At 39.5% G+C, this 17,756-nt stretch overlaps 1 pseudogene; it reads right to left on the bottom strand.

Annotated features, from left to right (window-relative positions):
- Positions 1 to 558: 558 nt before the first annotated feature.
- LOC123323179 lies at positions 559 to 11,930 on the bottom strand (annotated as a pseudogene).
- Positions 11,931 to 17,756: the final 5,826 nt, after the last annotated feature.

Here is a 17,756-nt window from a genome sequence, read left to right as displayed (position 1 = left end):
TGACAGTCTCTGTCTTAATTGGTGTATAGTTGGATTAATATCTATCATGTCACTGTTTCTATTTATTGGCTTCTTTTTGTCTTCCACTTTTTTCTGCCTTTTGTGATTTTAATTGAGTGTTTTATGTGATTCCATCTTCTCTTCTTTCTTAACACGTAGATTATACTTTTTTACGGTCTTTAGCTGTTGCCCTAGAGTTTGTAATATATATTTACAATTAATACAGGTCTATTTTCAAGTAACACTATACTGCTTCACATTTAGTACAAGTACCTTACAAAGACAAAATATTCGTGGAGCGCCTGGGTAGCTAGTTAGTTAAATGTCAACTCTTGGTTTTGGCTTAGGTCATGATCTCATGGGTTGTGAGATCAAGCCCCGCATCAAGCCCCACATTGGGCTCCATGCTCAGTGGGGAGTCTGCTTGGGATTCTCTCCCTCTGCCCCTCCCCCCATGCATGCATGCTCACGCCCTCTCTCTAAAAGAAATCTTTAAAAAGAAAAAAAATTCTTTCTAAATAATGGATCACTTATTTCATTAGGTTCCTTGTAAGAAATTTAGAACACCAATTTGTAAGGGTAAACTCCATTTGTGAGAGAAAACACAGAGCAAGGTAGCCCTGGAGCTGAGGAACAGCTTTGATTTTTGGTAGGATTTGCGAGTCCACAGATTTCTGATCAACTTCGCACCGCTCCGTAATCTCTTATTTCTCTTTCTCTGCGTCAAAGATCTCACTTTCCTGGTGTCTGGGTTTATGCATCTTCTTCTTCTTGAAGTGAGAAACATCAGTGAGAAGTTTGGGGATTTTCACACCCCTGATATAATTTTGGTGGAGGTGGCAATGACAAATTTGTGTTGTGTTCCACCCAGAGGAACTCGATTGAGGGCCAGAGGTCTGGTCACAAGTAGCAAACCACTGCTCAGCTGCTTCAGGAAGACCGCCCTCTTGCCTCTGTGGTGCCCAGTGAGGATGATCAGAATGGTGCCAGGAGTGATGCCATTTCCAGTTTCCTCACATGCTAACCGAACATTTTGGTTTTTTGGTTTTTGTTTTTTTGTTTTTTTACTGTCATTCAACAGCTTTCAAGGCACATCTTGAGTAGGATAAAACCCAGGCATTTTGTGAAGTTTAACCACTCAGGTTCCACTGTTCTTGTCACCACCAACTGCCTTTGTGACAGTAGCAAGAACTGGATTAATCCTGGATTGAGCAGCTGAATACTTCCTCTTGTACATAGCCTTTCTAGAATACATAGCTGATTGGGAATATCTAATCTCTCTGACTAGGACTGGGTTTTGGCTGCAGTGGGGCTACTCTTTCTTGGCGTTTTAGCCTTGAGGTTACCCTTCTTAACCTTGGCACCAGTGTCAGCCTTCTTGGCTTCAGGTTTACTCTCCTTGGTATCTGACTTCTCAACTTTCTCACCTGCCACCTTGCAAGATGGGAAGGAAAATGAAATATTCTTAATTCCTCCTTCCAGTTCCTTGTATAATTGGAGTCATTTCATTTCACCTATATATAAGCTTACATAATAGTGTGTGTGTATATATGCATACATAGTCAAATACACTGTTGCTATTATTATTTTTAACTGTTTTTCAAAAGATCATAAAAATTTTTTTAAATGTTTTTATTTTAGGGACACATGGGTGGCTTAGTTGGTTAAGTGTCTGCCTTCGGCCCAGGTCATGATCCCAGGGTCCTGGAATCGAGCCCCACATAAGGCTTCCTGCTTAGTGGGGATCCTGCTTAGTGGGGATCCTGCTTCTCCTTCTCCCTCTCCCTCTCCCTCTGCCTGCCGCTCCCCCTGCTTGTGCTCGCTCGCTCTCTGTCAAGTAAATAAATAAAATCTTTAAAAAAAAGAAAGTTTTTATTTTACCTTGAGGAGCTGCCAAATTGTTTTCTATAGTGGTTGCATCATTTTACAGTCCCACCGGCAATGCCCAAGGCTTCTAATTTCTCTACAGTCTCACCAACATTTGAAGTTTTCCTTTTTTTTTGTATAATAGCCATCCAAATGGATGTGAAGTGGTATCTCATTGTGGTTTTGATTTGCATTTCCCTGATGACTACCGATGTTTATTGAGCATGTTTTCACCTGCACATTGGCCCTTTGTATATCTTCTTTGGAAAAATGTCTGTTTAAATCCTTCATCAGTGGGGTGCCTGGGTGGCTTCAGCATTTGCCTTTAGCTCAAGTCATGATCCCAGGGTCCTAGGATCAAGCCCTGCATTGGGCTCCTTGCTCAATGGGGACCCTGCTTCTCCTTCTCCCTCTGCCTGCGGCTCTCCCTGCTTGTGTGCTCTCCCTTTACTCTCTCTCTCTCTCTCTCTGTCAAATAAATAAATAAAATCTTGAAAAAATAAAAAATAAATCCTTCATCAGGCTTTTATTTAGGCGGGGTTTTTTTGGTTTTGTTTTTGACTTGTAGGAATTCTTTTTATATTCTAGATATTAATTCCTTATCAGATATATGGTTTGCAAATACTTTTTCCCATTTTATGACTTTTCACTCTTTTGAGACTGTCCTTTGCTATACAATAATAGTTGTTCATTTTGATCGGGTCCAATTTATTTTTTTTTTTAAACCTGTGCTTTGTCATACCCAGGCAAATCTCTACCAAATCCTGCATCATAAAATTTTCTCCAACTTTCTTCTAAGAGTTTTATAGTTTTAGCTGTTATGACCCATTTTGAGTCCATTTTTATATATGATGTAAGATAAGAGTCCCACTTTTTTTTTTTTTGGATGTCAATATCCAGTTTTCCCAGCAACATTTTGGTAAAAGATTGTCTTTTCCCCATTTAATGGTCTTAGCAGCCTTGTCAAAAATCATTTGACCATATATGAGAAGGTTTATTTCTGGGTTTTCTATTCCATTGATATATATGTCTGTCTTTATGCCAGTACTGTTACTGAACGATGTATTACAGCTGTGAACTCAGGAAATGAACCAGTAAGCCCTGGTGCACTGCTGCGGCCAACTACTCCATCCCGGGAAATCCTGAGGAGGCTGGACAAATTGAAAACACAGCTCCTGGCTGGGCTTGCCAACACTGTTGCCTAACAAACTCAAATAAACTCATCACAAGAGAAGCCGATAACTCAAGAGATAAGAGTTTGGAAAAAAGAAGGGAGAAATGTATTTTGGGTGCCGACAGCTAGGGAAGGTGGCAGGCTCAAGCCTTAATAACCGACCTCTCTACCCACAAGATGGACACCTAGAGTTTTATAGACAGGGGTTTGGGGGAATGTGCAAGAGAGCAGGTGGAGAGTGCATGATCATGGATGGGGGTCAGTATGTGTCCAGTGGTGATCATGGGCAGGGAAGGTGACATGTGGGGTGTGACCTAGGCATTCCATTGCTATCAGGGCTTTTCTCGTCCGGTGGTTGGAATGTTCCAGTCATTGTCAACACCTCAAGAAACTGTGGTAAGAAATAACTGTTGGGGTCTATAGTCAAGCAAGAGGGCTTGCTAACGGTATCATACTAATTTGATTACTGTAGCTTTTTATTAAGTTTTGAAAGTAGGAAGTCTAAGTTCTTCAAATTTTTTCTTTTCAGCATTGTTTTGGCTATTCATGTTCCTTTGAAATTGCATATACATTTTAGAATGGGTTTTACTGTTTTTGTAAGAAAATCATGGGGATGTCAGTAAGGACACCATTTAATCTGTAGATCTCTTTGGGTACTATTGTCATCTCAACAGTATACATCTTTGAATCCATGGGCATAGACTATCTTCCCATTCATTTAAGTCGTCTTCAATTTCTTTCAGAATTTTTGGTACTTTTCAGTATATAAATCTTTAGCCTCTCTGATTAAGTTTATTCCTAAGTATTTCATTCTTTTTGGTGGTATTTGATTTTTTTTGTAGTTTTTAATTTTATTATGTTATGTTAGTCACCATACAATACATCATTAGTTTTTGATGTAGTGATCCATGAACCATTGTTTTCGTATAACACCCAGTGCTCCATGCAGTACGTGCCCTCCTTAATACCCATCACCGGGCTAACCAATCCCCCCTTCCCCGTCCCCTCTAAAACCCTGTTTGTTTCTCAGGTCCATAGTCTCTCATGGTTCATCTCTCCCTCCAATTCCCCCCCACCATTTTTCCCTTCCTTCTCCTAATGTCCTCCATGTTATTCCTTACGTTCCACAAATAAGTGAAACCATATGATAATTGACTTTCTCTGCTTGACTTATTTCACTTAGCATAATCTCCTCCAGTCCCATCCATGTTGATGTAAAAGTTGGGTATTCATCTTTTCTGATGGCTGAGTAATATTCCATTGTATATATGGACCACATCTTCTTTATCCATTCATCTGTTGAAGGGCATCTCGGCTCTTTCCACAGTTTGGCTATTGCGGACATTGCTCCTATGAACATTGGGGTGCATATGGCCCTTCTTTTCACTACATCTGTGTCTTTGGGGTAAATACCCAGGAGTGCAATTGCTGGGTTATAGGGTAGCTCTATTTTTAACTTTTTGAGGCACCTCCACACTGTTTTCCAAAGTGGCTGTACCAACTTGCATTCCCACCAACAGTGTAAGAGGGTTCCCTTTCTCCGCAACCTCTCCAACATTTGTTGTTTCTTTCCCTGTCCATTTTTGCCATTCTAACTGGTGTAAGGTGGTATCTCAGTGTGGTTTGGATTTGGATTTCCCTGATGGCTAATGATGATGAACATTTTTTCATGTGTCTGTTAGCCATTTGTATGTCTTCTTCAGAGAAGTGTCTGTTCATCTCTTCTGCCCACTTTTTGACTTGATTATTTGTTTTTTGGGTGTTGAGTTTGAGAAGTTCTTTATAGATCTTGGATTTTAGCCCTTTATCTGTAGTGTCATTTGCAAATATCTTCTTCCATTCTGTGTGTTGCCTCTTTGTTTTGTTGACTGTTTCCTTTGCTGTGCAGAAGCTTTTTATCTTGATGAAGTCCCAAAAGTTCCTTTTTGCTTTTGTTTCACTAGCTTTTGGAGATGTATCTTGAAAGAAGTTGCTGTGGGCGATGTCAAAGAGGTTACTGCTTATGTTTTCCTCTAGGATTTGGATGGATTCCTGTCTCACATTGAGGTCTTTCATCCACTTTGAGTTTATCTTTGTGAATAGTGTTAGACAATGGTCGAGTTTCATTCTTCTGCATGTGGCTGTCCTATTTTCCCAGCACCATTTATTGAAGAGACTGTCTCTCCCCTTTCTGTTTGTGTGCCAGTACCATGCTGTCTTGGTGATCACTGATTTGTAATATAGCTCTCCAATTCGTACCTCAAAACCAACCGCCTGCGATATTCTGTTTGTAGACATCCAGATCTTCTTCATCTCAGGCTGGTTTCGTGGGTGGTCAGAGTGGTCTGGTAGATATCCAGCTCAATTCCGGGGACCAGTTGAAATAGGGTCCTCTACTCCTCCGCCATCTTTCCCCCTCCTTTGGTGGTATTTTAAATGGAATTTTTTTCCTTAGTTTCCTTTTCAAGTTGTGTGTTGTTAGTATATAGAAACACAACTGATTTTTGTTTGTTGATTTTGTGTTCTGTATTTGTTTACTAGCTCTAATGGTTTTTTGTGGCATATTTAAAGTTTTCTACCTAAAAGATCATGTCATCTGTAAAGAGGGATAATTTTACTTCATCCTTTAGAATTTCGATGCCTTTTATTTCTTGCCTTTTTTCTGTGGCTAGAACTTCCAATTATATGTTGATACAAGTGGCAAAAGCTGGCATCCTTGTTTTGTTCTTAACCTTGGGGAGGAATCTTTCTGTCTTTCACCATAGAGTATTTTAGCTCTGGGGTTTTTTTCTTACATGGCCTTTAGCATTTTGAAGAAATTTTTTTCTATCTCTATTTTTTACATGTTTTTATCATGAAATGGTATTCAGTTTTGGCAAATGTTTTTTCTGCCTCTGTTGAGATGATTATGTGGGTTTTTTTCTCCTTTAAATTAAATTTCAATTTAATTAAAATTCAATTTAATTAAAATTCAACGTAATACAGGTTAAAGGAGAACCAAGGAACCAAGGAACCATCCTTGCGTTCTAGAAATAATAATCGGTCATGGTGTACCTTCCTTTTACTATGGTAGTAAATTCTGTTTCATACTATTTTGATAATGATCTTTGCATTAGTATTTTTTATTGAAGTATAGTTAACATACAATGTTACATTAGGTCCATGTGTACAACATAGTGATTCACCAATTTCATGCATTACTCAGCACTCACCACAATAATTGTAGTCACCATTTGTCACCAAAGTTATTATAGTATTATTGACTATATTCCATATGCTGTACTTTTATCTCAGTGATTTATATATTTTATAACTATAAGTGCGTACCTCTTAATCCCCTTCATCTGTTTTGCCCATCCCCCCACCCATCTCCCCTCTGGCAACCACCTGTTTATTTTCTGTGTTTATGAGTCCATTTCTGTTGTTTTTCTTTGTCAACAGAGATCCTTTAAAAGAACCAAAATGTACAAAGTGTGCCCTTCTAGAGGTAGACTCTCTCCTGAAATTCTCGTAGAGAACCCAAAGTATTTAGGATGAACCATAAAAATCATTATACTTGAATGATTTTGACTGGGCAAATGGCTCTTTCTTATGATTGAATCTAATCCATTTCATCTGTTTTCAAAACTTTAAAAAATAGTTCCATTTCTACCATTTCCAATGTTCCTCAACATACTTACTGTTTTAGAAAGCACAATAAAAAAAAAAATGGGCTGTGTTAGAAATGTGAGATCCCAAGCTGGAAAACAATGAATTAACATATTTTATAGGCCTGTGTGTGTTGGGGTATGGATAATTTAATGACATAGTGTGCTTTTAAAATAAATTTTCCAAATTCCACTTGGACAAACTTACATTGCTTTGAATCATCTACTGCTTGAAGATTATTTTAAACATGTGAATTTTAACAGTTAGAAAACTAGCAAGATTCAAATCAAAACAACCTAACCAACTAAATGTCAGTTTTTAAATTAGAAAAGGGTTACAGTCAGACCTGGACTTCCTACTGACTTCTTTTAAGATATGAAATAATTCCATCCATTCCTTTTCTCACAAGCAAGTGGGTTCCTTAAGACAGTTTTGTGGGAAAGGCAAAACAGTTTTACCTCTATCCTTCTAGGTTCTTGGCTGAGACCCTGCACACACATGCGCGCGCATATGCGCGTGCGCGCGCGCGCACACACACACACACACACACACACACATACACACAAACACAGTAATAAAACGACAGATTAACAAGAGAAAAAACAGAAGTTTAATACCTCCTGTATGCATGGGAGAGACCCAGGAAAACTGAATAACTCCCTGAAATAGGCCAAGCCACCACCTTAAATACCATCTCCAGCTAAAGACAAAAGATGTTGGCTGTAGGGAGTCCGTTATGGGAGGCTATCAGGAAAAGTACAGTCATCAAGGGTAAGGTTGTTATACGGATTTAGATCCCTGCCTTCTCCATTGATAGAAGTTTCTGGAGTTCGAGTGGTCCTTCTCTTCCTGGTACAGAGAGGGAGATGCCCTTACAATTGCAGGTTTCTCTTGTAAATGTCTCTTGCAAGAGGGTAACTTTTACTAGGTTTTCAGAGCTTTTGCTATGTCTGCTGTTTCTTAAAAATAATCAGACTAGGGACACCTGGGTGGCTGAGTCAGTTAAGTGTCTGCCTTCAGCTCAGGTCATGATCCTGGGGGCCGGGGATGGAGCCCTAAATCGGGCTCCTTGTCTGCAGGGAGTCCGCTTGTCCCTCTCCTTCTGTCCTGCTCATTCTCTCCGTCTCTCTCTTTCTCTTTCAAATAAATAAATAAAATCTTAAAAAAATAATAATCAGCCTAAAATAATCTTTATGCCCAAAAGGGATATTTTAGGGTGGCAGATTCTGTTCCCCTTCCAATTCTTCCCCCTTTTTTTTCCCTACACAGGTACATGAAAACAAACTATTCTCAAAGAAGTATCATGTCTCAACCACATTCATTTATAGAAGTAAGTACTGACTGATTCCACGTGGACTCAGGTAAGCTCAGCTTTCTCCCGGGAGCTAAGGGTCCCTCTGTATCACCTTGTTCATCCTTGTTGACAGAATTGTGTGAATCTCCGTCCCCTGGTGTCAGCTGTTGATGAAAGATCACACTCTCTTCAGGTAGTAACATCACTGCCCTTCATATACTCTTCCCTTCCACATTCACATACAGACTTTGGCTTAGCGGTCAGCCAGAACTAGGGATTGTGTCTGTAGTTACCATCCACTCCCTGGATAGTTCAAAATGCCCAGTTCTGTCCTCCATAGATAGCTCAGCAAACCCATGTGGAGCTTACACAGGAATCTTTTGTTTCTGGTTTTAAGCATGAGAACAGATTTGACTTATCAGAGGGAAGATGACGAGAAGCATAAAATGATACAGTCAGTCTGAACTTGATGATTCCTGCATGTTCCCTAAATGCAAAGTGGGGATAAGGATCTAACACAACCCCATCTCCTGCTACCTAGTGTGCTACTGTGAATTTTGTAAATTGTTACTAAAACATTATGAGGTTGATATGTTCATGCTGGTTTTACAATTGAGAAAGCTGGGGCTTAGAATGCCAAGTACCAGAGGGGCATGAAGCATTTTTGAGGTTGATTTGTTCATTACCGGGACTGTGATGTGCTTTTACAGATAGACAAGTGTGCCAAAACTTCTCAAACTGCTTTAAACACATGAGTTTCTTGTGTGCCAGTTACACCTCATTAAAACCAGAAAAGGCAAACAGAATGCTACATAGTACGTCCAAAGTAGAACAAACAGAAAACGATACTTCTGTCTTCTCACCTCTGATGCATGTTCTTACTCAGCCATGCCGCGGAGTCCTCTGGGAGGAAGCCATTACCTAGCTGGCATAGAAGGAGAGGGAATGAAGGAAGATAACAGGAATTTTGGTTGTTCTTAGAAGGTTAGCAGCTCCTCTTGATGTGCCAACCAACTTAAAGAGCAAATGAAGCCCAAACTACGGTATTTTGATTCCAAGTTGCCCAGTTGATCTGCTCCATCACTGTTCCTGGGGGTGGAGATGTTGGCAACACTGGCAGGTTCGCTCCCCACCCCGTGAGATCTCCTCTCAAAGGGAAAATTCTGTACCACAGCCACAGGTCACACCTTTAGTATGAAGGCAGCTGTTAGTCAAAGGAGATTAGGATGACTGTCGGACTTGGAAGAATAGAGAAATAGTGCAAACTCAAAACCGCTAAGCTGTAACCTCCCTTGGGGCTCCAGTTGTGAATGTCTTACAGTTCTAACCCCATGTGGCATATAGAAGATGCTCCATGATAGTTTTGGAATAAATGATTGAATGATTTGTCAACTCTAAAAATTAAATCCAAGTCGCTCTTTTATCACTATATTTAGATTCCAAAGTTACAACACAATAGATATGGCAAAATATTTCATTTGGAAAAAAGTATAAATGAATACTTAAAATGTGGAAATGATCTAAAGATTTCAATTACCTTTGCTTCCCCGATGAGATAAAATTGTATCATTTACATCACAATCAACTATTATCTGTAACTGCATTTTGCAATAAACCTCTGCCTTTTATTAGGGGCAGATTTATCTGCATTAGCAGAAAAAAATAACATCACCTTAGTTTTCAGGTTTTTCTGCTTCTTTCCCCACAAAACTGAGCTAATCATAACTCACCTAAAGAAATATTACTCCCACTTTTGTAAATATTCATGATTAGTTATATTTCCATACTGACTGAAGAATAGTGGAAGTTTTAGACAGGCTACCTACATTATATGTTATAGGACATGAATCAAGTAAATCATGAGGTATGCCAATATAATTTTAAAAATGGTAAGAAAATTTTATTTTCTACTATCCCACTTAAAAATGTTAATTTTTTTAAAGATTTTATTTATTTATTTGACAGAGAAAGACACAGTGAGAGAGGGAACACAAACAGGGCGAGTGGGAGAGGGAGAAGCAGGCTTCCCGCGGAGCAGGGAGCCCGATGCGGGGCTTGATCCCAGGACCCTGGGATCATGACCTGAGCCGAAGGCAGACGCTCAACGACTGAGCCACCCAGGCGCCCCAAAACTGTTGGTTTAAATTAAAGAAAGAATCATTTTATTCCTTAATGATGGAGACTTACAGACATTTAAATGCTATTTATTTTCAGCAAAAGGCACAGATTTTTTCTTGTCACTTCTCCAGGCCACACCATGTTTGTTTGATAGATTGTATCAATTCACTGGGTTTGGAGATTTGAAGCTGTTAACTTTCAAAACCTCTCTCTTGGCGGACAAGTTCAATCAGTATAATGAGCACAATGAGGCATAGAATTGTTATGTTGCCTTATGCAGTGATATAATTTATTCCTCGAAACACCAAAAAATGAACAAATACATTTCTGAGGCACAAGAACATGTATTCTACTTTGTAGGCTAAGATTAATTTAACATGACCAATAAGGTTTCAGAGTCATATTGGGAAAGTGCCCCTGTCTAGATGGCTCAGGTGTAAAGCTTATGATATTATGAGGGTCTAGAGGATAGTCCGCAAAAGGTAGCACAACTGGGACCGAAATCAAGAATTTCATGGTAAGGAACCCATTGCTATAAAATTGTTGAGCCCCTTTACTTTTCTGTCTTTGTTGGGGAGATTCTGCCATTCCCTGAGTTCTTTTGTTTTAGAAATGTACTGATGGTAGAGTTTGAACTTCTGATTGTTTAAAAAAAAATAAAAAGACCAGCTAATTGGATTGTAATAATCCATCAAATTGCTTCTACAATCCTTTGAAGAAAGGCTTAAACTCTGTTTTCTTTATTTGTTGTCTCTGTTGAATAGTAACAATATTAGGCTTCTTGACTTGTGTTTTTTTTTCCCCTTTACCATTTTCCTACAGTGAGATTCTTTCCAACTTAATCCTCTAATCTGTAATTAGCAGTGGATAACATCTTGATTCTCTCTCTCTCGGTTTCTTTTGCATACACGAAACGATGTGATTAGTAATATGCATTTAGTAATCAATTTTTTAAAAATGTGAAATGTGGAAGAATTTGGTTTATTGTCCTGCCTGGCTTCCCTATACTAATCCTCCTACCTCTTACCAAAGGGGGAAATTAAGGCAAAGATAATTCACTTTTGATCCTGAAGGGGCCAGAGTGTGTGCAGTGCAATGCAGTTTTAGGCCTTAGGCGGACCCTATTTGCATAGATGAAGCCATAGAAATGAGAAGGAAGGAGGGAAGGGAAAGGCAACCAGGAGAACCCGCTTCAAAAGCATTGAGAATGCAGTCGGGCGCTCTGAGGGTGCTGAGCACCCTGGGTGTTGGAGTCACCAAGAGGTCGGTGGAGGATGTGCACGAGCGAGTAGATTTACGCAGCATGTGACGCTGATTAGAGAATAAGCCGGAAAAGAGGTAATTACAGCTGAGGATGACAGGTTGACAACCACAACTGAGAATGTGCAAACGCGCACACAGCGGGCCAGGGTCGCCCTCCACAGGCCGTGGCACAGAGCCTCGGGGGACTCGGCCCAGCTCGAGCCTTTCGGTCGGGTCTCGAAGTCTAATCTTGGAAACAGACAAGTTGCCACAGTCCCATCTTTCCCTCTGGAATTACTTCCACGGCATTAAAACCCAGTCATGCTTGATAAGGGCGGCGGTGAAGCCGGCGTCCCAGGTTCTCGCCGGACAGCTGCTTGCACGTCTCACGCGCTGATTTCGGTTGGCAGGTCCAACAAGCAACCTAGTTAGGGCCCTGCCTGCGGAATTCGTGCGGGAGCCTTCCGGGCTTCGCCCCTGCACCTTTGCGCATCCGGGCAAATCATGCCTGTCCGGGCCGAAGAGCGCCCCATGGCACGGCTTCAGGGGGGTCGGCCGCGTGGTGAAGGAATACTGGGCAAGTCTGCAGTTACGGTGGGTGCGCCCCATTTACGGCTTCAGAATATGGAAAGGGAGGGATTTGCATCCTGCCCCGGGGAGAATTTTCACAAGACATCAGGACACCTGCTCTAGTGTCCTTATGTCACCGGACTGGCCCACACTGGGGGGCTCTCCTGCCAACTCCAGTCCCCTGTTCTGCTCTCACCCGTTTCGTGGGGTTTGGTTAGCACACCGCTTAGGAATTCGTAGTATCATTAACGTTTCAAAGTCTAATGTGGGTCTCTAAGATTTTAAATCTTCTTATTTGGCTTTCTCTCCCTAGTGAAAAAAAAAAGTCTATTAAAATAAGAATCACACCAAGTATGAAAATATTAGATATGTGTATGAGATATACGTGTATATATTTTATATATATGACGTATTTAGAATATATACATGTATATATCTACAGTACCTGTATATGAAAGCCCCACTATGTGAAAAGACCTTTGGTAGGTATCTCAGATAAAATTAAGATGCATGATAAAGGTTTCTTCTTTCTTACAGGAGTGTAAAATTTATCTGGAAATGTACTTAAATACTTAAACTGAGAATTATGTGATAGGGTAGTATGAATGATAACAGTAATTATTATTACAATAGTACACATTTTTCTTTATAAATTGCCTTTGCTTATTCATATATCTATGGAAATATTGTTAACAGACTTCCCCTTTCTTAAAGGAGAGCAGCGACCATGAATATTTTGTGAGTTATTTCGAGTTTTATTTAACAAGAATGAAAAAGCAAATCAAAATAAAGGCATCTTTTGTCCCTTGCAAATTGGTGTAAAACCTTTTCAATGAACCCATCATTTTAGTGAACACAGGCTATCTCCTCCTCTATAGTTGTCTGAAATACTAGGATAAGTTCTAATATTGTGCATAACATGTAGCTGGTTTAGGAAGCTGTTTTGTTGTTGTTGTTGTTCTAAATCACAAGTTCTTGTAAGAGCCGTTAAACTTTAAAAACCAAGGTCTCCAGGATATTTTCCAGAAGAAAACCTACTTTTTGCTAAAGGAGAAAAAAATTACCAGTAGGCAGGGAAAGGGGTATAATGGCTGTGCATAACCTGGAAGGGCATAAACCGGAAGGCAGAACTGACCCTGTCCTGAGTTGGCTTGCTATGAAAAAGACCAAGGACCAGAAGGTAGGATCCAAGGGGGGTTGTGGTTATGTCTCCCGGAGTAACTTGATTTGCCTTAAAGAGTGAACAAGTAGTCATAAGTAACCATTGGAAGGGGTTTATATTACAAACAGGAACAAGTCCTATTCCTATATTACTTCAAGTGATCCATTTATTTTTTGATATTGAAGATTAGCAAGGAATATTGATCATTTGACTCCCAAAAAGTATAATTTAGATTTTACCCGTAACATTTTTCCAGCTAGTAAAATATATGAAATCTTTAATTTTTTTTTTAAGATTTTATTTATTTATTTGACATAGAGAAAGAGAGAGAACACAAGCAAGGAGAGCAGCAGGCACAGGGAGAGGGAGAAGCAGACTCCCCGCTGAGCAGGGAGCCCGATGCGGGACTTGATTCCGGGACCCTGGGATCATGACCTGAGCTGAAGGCAGACGCTTAACCGTCTGAGCCACCCAGGCGTCCCTGAAATCTTTAATTTTTTTATAGTGCTGTGTAGGTATTTATAATAGTACCTGAAAATCTAGAAAGTCATCCATCCAATATTCTATTTAGAGTAGACTTGGTTAAAGAAAACTTAGTGATGTAAATTTGATAGACCACAAACTTCGGCATTAGGTGACAGAATGTAACTTGTATTGTCTTTCCACAAATTGATTTCTATCGCAGCGTACTCTACCCCACTCCCTTGTGCTCTCTGATGTAATAATGGTGACATTATTATTAATAGGATCTTACCATCATCTCCAGATAAGCCTAGTTACTTTGGTGATTTCTCAGTCATTTAAGCTTTAAGTCAAATTCAGGATTTGGACTCCAACTCTTTGGGATTGATGTTTGACCCTCCTGGCTTACACAAATGCTACTGTGTCACTGGTGGGGAGGCAGCATTTGTTTCTCCATCTTGTTCTCTGCTGGTCCCCTGCTGGCATCTAAAGTGCTAGAACTTAGGAGTCTGGTCTTTAAGTTTGTTTCCTCTCACCTTGCCATCAAGGAGAAATTCACAAACTCAACTAAATCCCAAAGCAAGTCCAAACTGCACCCTTTGTTGCTTCATTCCATTGGACTAGCTTTGACATCTCCAAATCTGCCAGCAAGTTCTCTCTCAACTAACTCTTGGGGTACCACTTGAGCTTTTGAATGCTCTCTGTTATCTGTTTGGAACCATGGCCAATTAAGAGGGAAAGAGGAGAGTCGTTGCCCCTTATACCTGGAACATGCCACGCCACCATCTCTAAATCTCGTGATTCTTCAGGGGAATATCTACAAAGATGTTAAGCATCTTTTTATGTACCTCTTGGCCATTTGAATATCTTCTTTGGAAAAATAACTATTCAGATTCCCTGTGCATTTTTAGTCAGATTGGGTGTTTTGTTGTTGTTGTTCTTTGTTTTGTTTTTGCTTTTCCTTTTAAGTTGTAGGAGTTTCTTGTATTTTAACCCTTTATCTAATACATTCCATTCCATGGGTTCCATTTTCATTTTGTCTATTGTTTCATTTGCTGTGCAGAAGCTTTTTGGTTTGACATGGTCCCACTTGTTTGTTTTTGCTTTTGTTGCTGGTACTTTTTGTGTCAGATCCAAAAAGTCATTGCCAAGACCAATGTCAAGGATCTTTTTCCCTATGTTCACTTCTTGAAGTTTTATGGTTTCAAGTCTTGTATTTAAGTCTTTATTCCATTTCAAGTTAATTTTTGTGACTGGTATAAGATATGGGTCCAATTTCATTCTACTACGTGTGAATATCCAGTTTTCCCAGCACCATTAATTGAAAAGACTGTCCTTTTCCCATTGAGTATTCTTGGCTTCTTTGTCAAATATTAGTTGACCATATATGCAAATGTTTATTTCCAGGCTCTCAATTCTGTTACATTAGTCTGTGTCTATTTTTTTTTAAAGATTTTATTTATTTATTTGGCAGAAAGAGACACAGCGAGAGAGGGAACACAAGCAGGGTGAGCGGGAGAGGGAGAAGCAGGCTTCCCATGGAGCAGGGAGCCCGATGCCAGGCTCGATCCCAGGACCTGGGATCATGACCCGAGCTGAAGGCAAATGCTTAATGACTGAGCTACCCAGGCGCCCTTGTTTCTTTTTTTTTTTTTAAGATTTTCTTTATTTCACTTGAGAGAAAGAGGGAGACAGAGAGAGAGCGAGCCTGAGTAGGGGGGAGGGGCAGAGAGAGAGGGACAAGCAGACTCCCCCCTGAGTGTAGAGCCCAATTCAGGGCTGGATCCCAGGACCCCAAGACCATGACCTGAGCTGAAATCAGACGCTTTACCCACTGAGCCAGCCAGACGCCCCAGTCCATGTCTATTTTTTATGCCAGTACCACACTGTTTTGATTACTGTAGCTTTGTAATATATTTTGAAATCAGGAAGTTCAGTGTATCCAGCTTTGTTCTTTCTCAAGACTGCTCTGGCTATTCAGGGTCTTTTGTAGTTTCATAGGAATATTAGGATTGTTCCTCTATTTCTGTGAAAAATGCCTTTGGAATTTTGTTAGGGATTACCCTGAATCTGTAGATGACTGTAGGTAATATGAACATTTTAACAATATTAATTTTCTGAATCATGAACATGGGCTATCTTTCCATTTATTTGTATCTTTTTTTTTTTTTAAAGATTTTATTTATTTATTTGACAGAGAGAGCGCGAGAGCAGGAACACAAGCAGGGGGAGTGGGAGAGGGAGAAGCAGGCTTCCCGCTGAGCAGGGAGCCCGATGTGGGACTCGATCCCAGGACCCTGGGATCATGACCTGAGCCGAAGGCAGACGCTTAATGACTGAGCCACCCAGGCACCCCTATTTGTATCTTTTTAAATCTCTTTCCTCAGTGTCTTATTTTCAGTGTATGGATTTTTTTTACATCCTTGGTTAACTTTGTTCCTATGTATTTTACTGTTTTTGATGCTATTATAGTTAAGATTGTTTATTTCTTTTTCAGATATTTTAGTGTATAGAAATACAACTGATTTTGTGTGGTGATTTTACTGACTGCTTTGCAAGAGAAATACCTTCCTTTAACTCTGTTAGGGATTCTGAGGCTTGCTCAGATCTTTACTATGGCTACATCTACTCCACACTTCTTATTTAAAAATACTCTTAGGATCCTATACCTTTTATCACTCCTGCAGAGCCAGGCTGGGTGCTAATAGCCTCCTGGTTGCTCACTTCTCAAGCATGTTATTTTATTATATCATGGATCACCTCATGCTATATCCGGATGGGAAGTCTTCTTCTTCCCCCACGGGACATGAGCTCCTTTAAGTTAGGCTTTTGTATTCTTCATCTTCATACTCTAATTTTGGACAATTCCTGGCACACTATTGCAGCTGATCTGTAATTATTGATGAAATAAATAAAATGAAGATTCAGAGTTATAAACAGCCTCAAACCCACAGATGCATTATCATATGGGGATTTTTCAGAAACCTGTCTGTGGCATACATTCATTACTAATGGAGTACATACTGATGTTAATTTTCTGGAATTCAGTTTTGAAGTATATGTCAAGAACTTTGAAATATTATTATTCTTTTAGCCATAAATTCTGCCCCTAAAAAGCAGTCTTCAAAAGGAAATCATTAGGGGCACTTGGCTGGCTCAGTCAATAGAGCATGTGACTCTCGATCTCGGGGTTGTGAGTTCGAGCCCCACGTTGAGTGTAGAGATTACTTAAAAATAAAATCTTTAAAAAAATCATGAGATGCCCAAATAAGGTTTTTTTTTTTTTTCAGTTTTAAGTGATGACTACTCAACCCTAAATAATTCAAGCAAAAAGTGGAAATGTGGCTGCTCCTAAAGTTAGAAAGAATACTAAGGAAGTTCACAAAATTGAAGGAAGAGTTGCAATACCGCCAGGGCCCAAGGTCAGGCAGTAATAACCACAATATTCCAGGACTGTCCTGGACTCCATCTATCATTTTACTTGACTTCATTCTTCAGATGGGTTTCCTCGCAAGAAGAAAACATGGCCCCCAACAGCAGCAGAGTCCCATCCTCCCTGCTTTAGCAACTCCAGAGGTAAAAGAGCATTTCTTCTCCTATTCTCCTAACATCTCTCAATCAACCCAGAAAATGTCTTAAATTAACCTACTTAGGTAATGATAACACCTCTTGACTAATCACTGTTTCTAAGAGAGTGTGATGGAGACTGTTGGTGAGCCAAGACAAGGATAGTAGATGACTAAAAAGATAAATATATTAATAAAGCATATATCTGCTGTGAATCAGAGAATTATGTTGCAGTACATGCACTACATTACAATATTTAAAAATGTTAAAAACAGATTCGTAACTATAGCGAGATAGTTAAATAAATTATGTATTGCTAGAATACAATAAAACATTATATAAACAATAAAATTGATTTTACAGAATGCTTAAGGATATGAAAAGATGGTCATGATAACATAGCAAAAACAAAAAGATATAAAATATTTGTAGTAAACACAAAAATAAAGTTCTCTGTAAAGTATAGAACTCTAGGTTATCTTGTTTATCGTTTTCTAGATTTTCTGAATTTTCTATACTAATCATCAATTTTACAAAAAAAGCATTTTAAAATACATGATAAGTATCAGGAAATAGAGTGTCCTGGCTGATCTTAGGGCTGTAAAATAAGAGTTTGTAGGCTTGGTAAAGAAGCCATATGGAAATACAGTAGTGTTTGTTTTACTACCATTTTT

Source organism: Neomonachus schauinslandi, chromosome X (genome assembly GCF_002201575.2).
Source record: "Neomonachus schauinslandi chromosome X, ASM220157v2, whole genome shotgun sequence".
Taxonomy (NCBI): domain Eukaryota; kingdom Metazoa; phylum Chordata; class Mammalia; order Carnivora; family Phocidae; genus Neomonachus; species Neomonachus schauinslandi.
The sequence above is the reverse complement of the archived record's forward strand: the minus strand, read 5'-3'. Positions and strand labels throughout refer to the sequence as shown.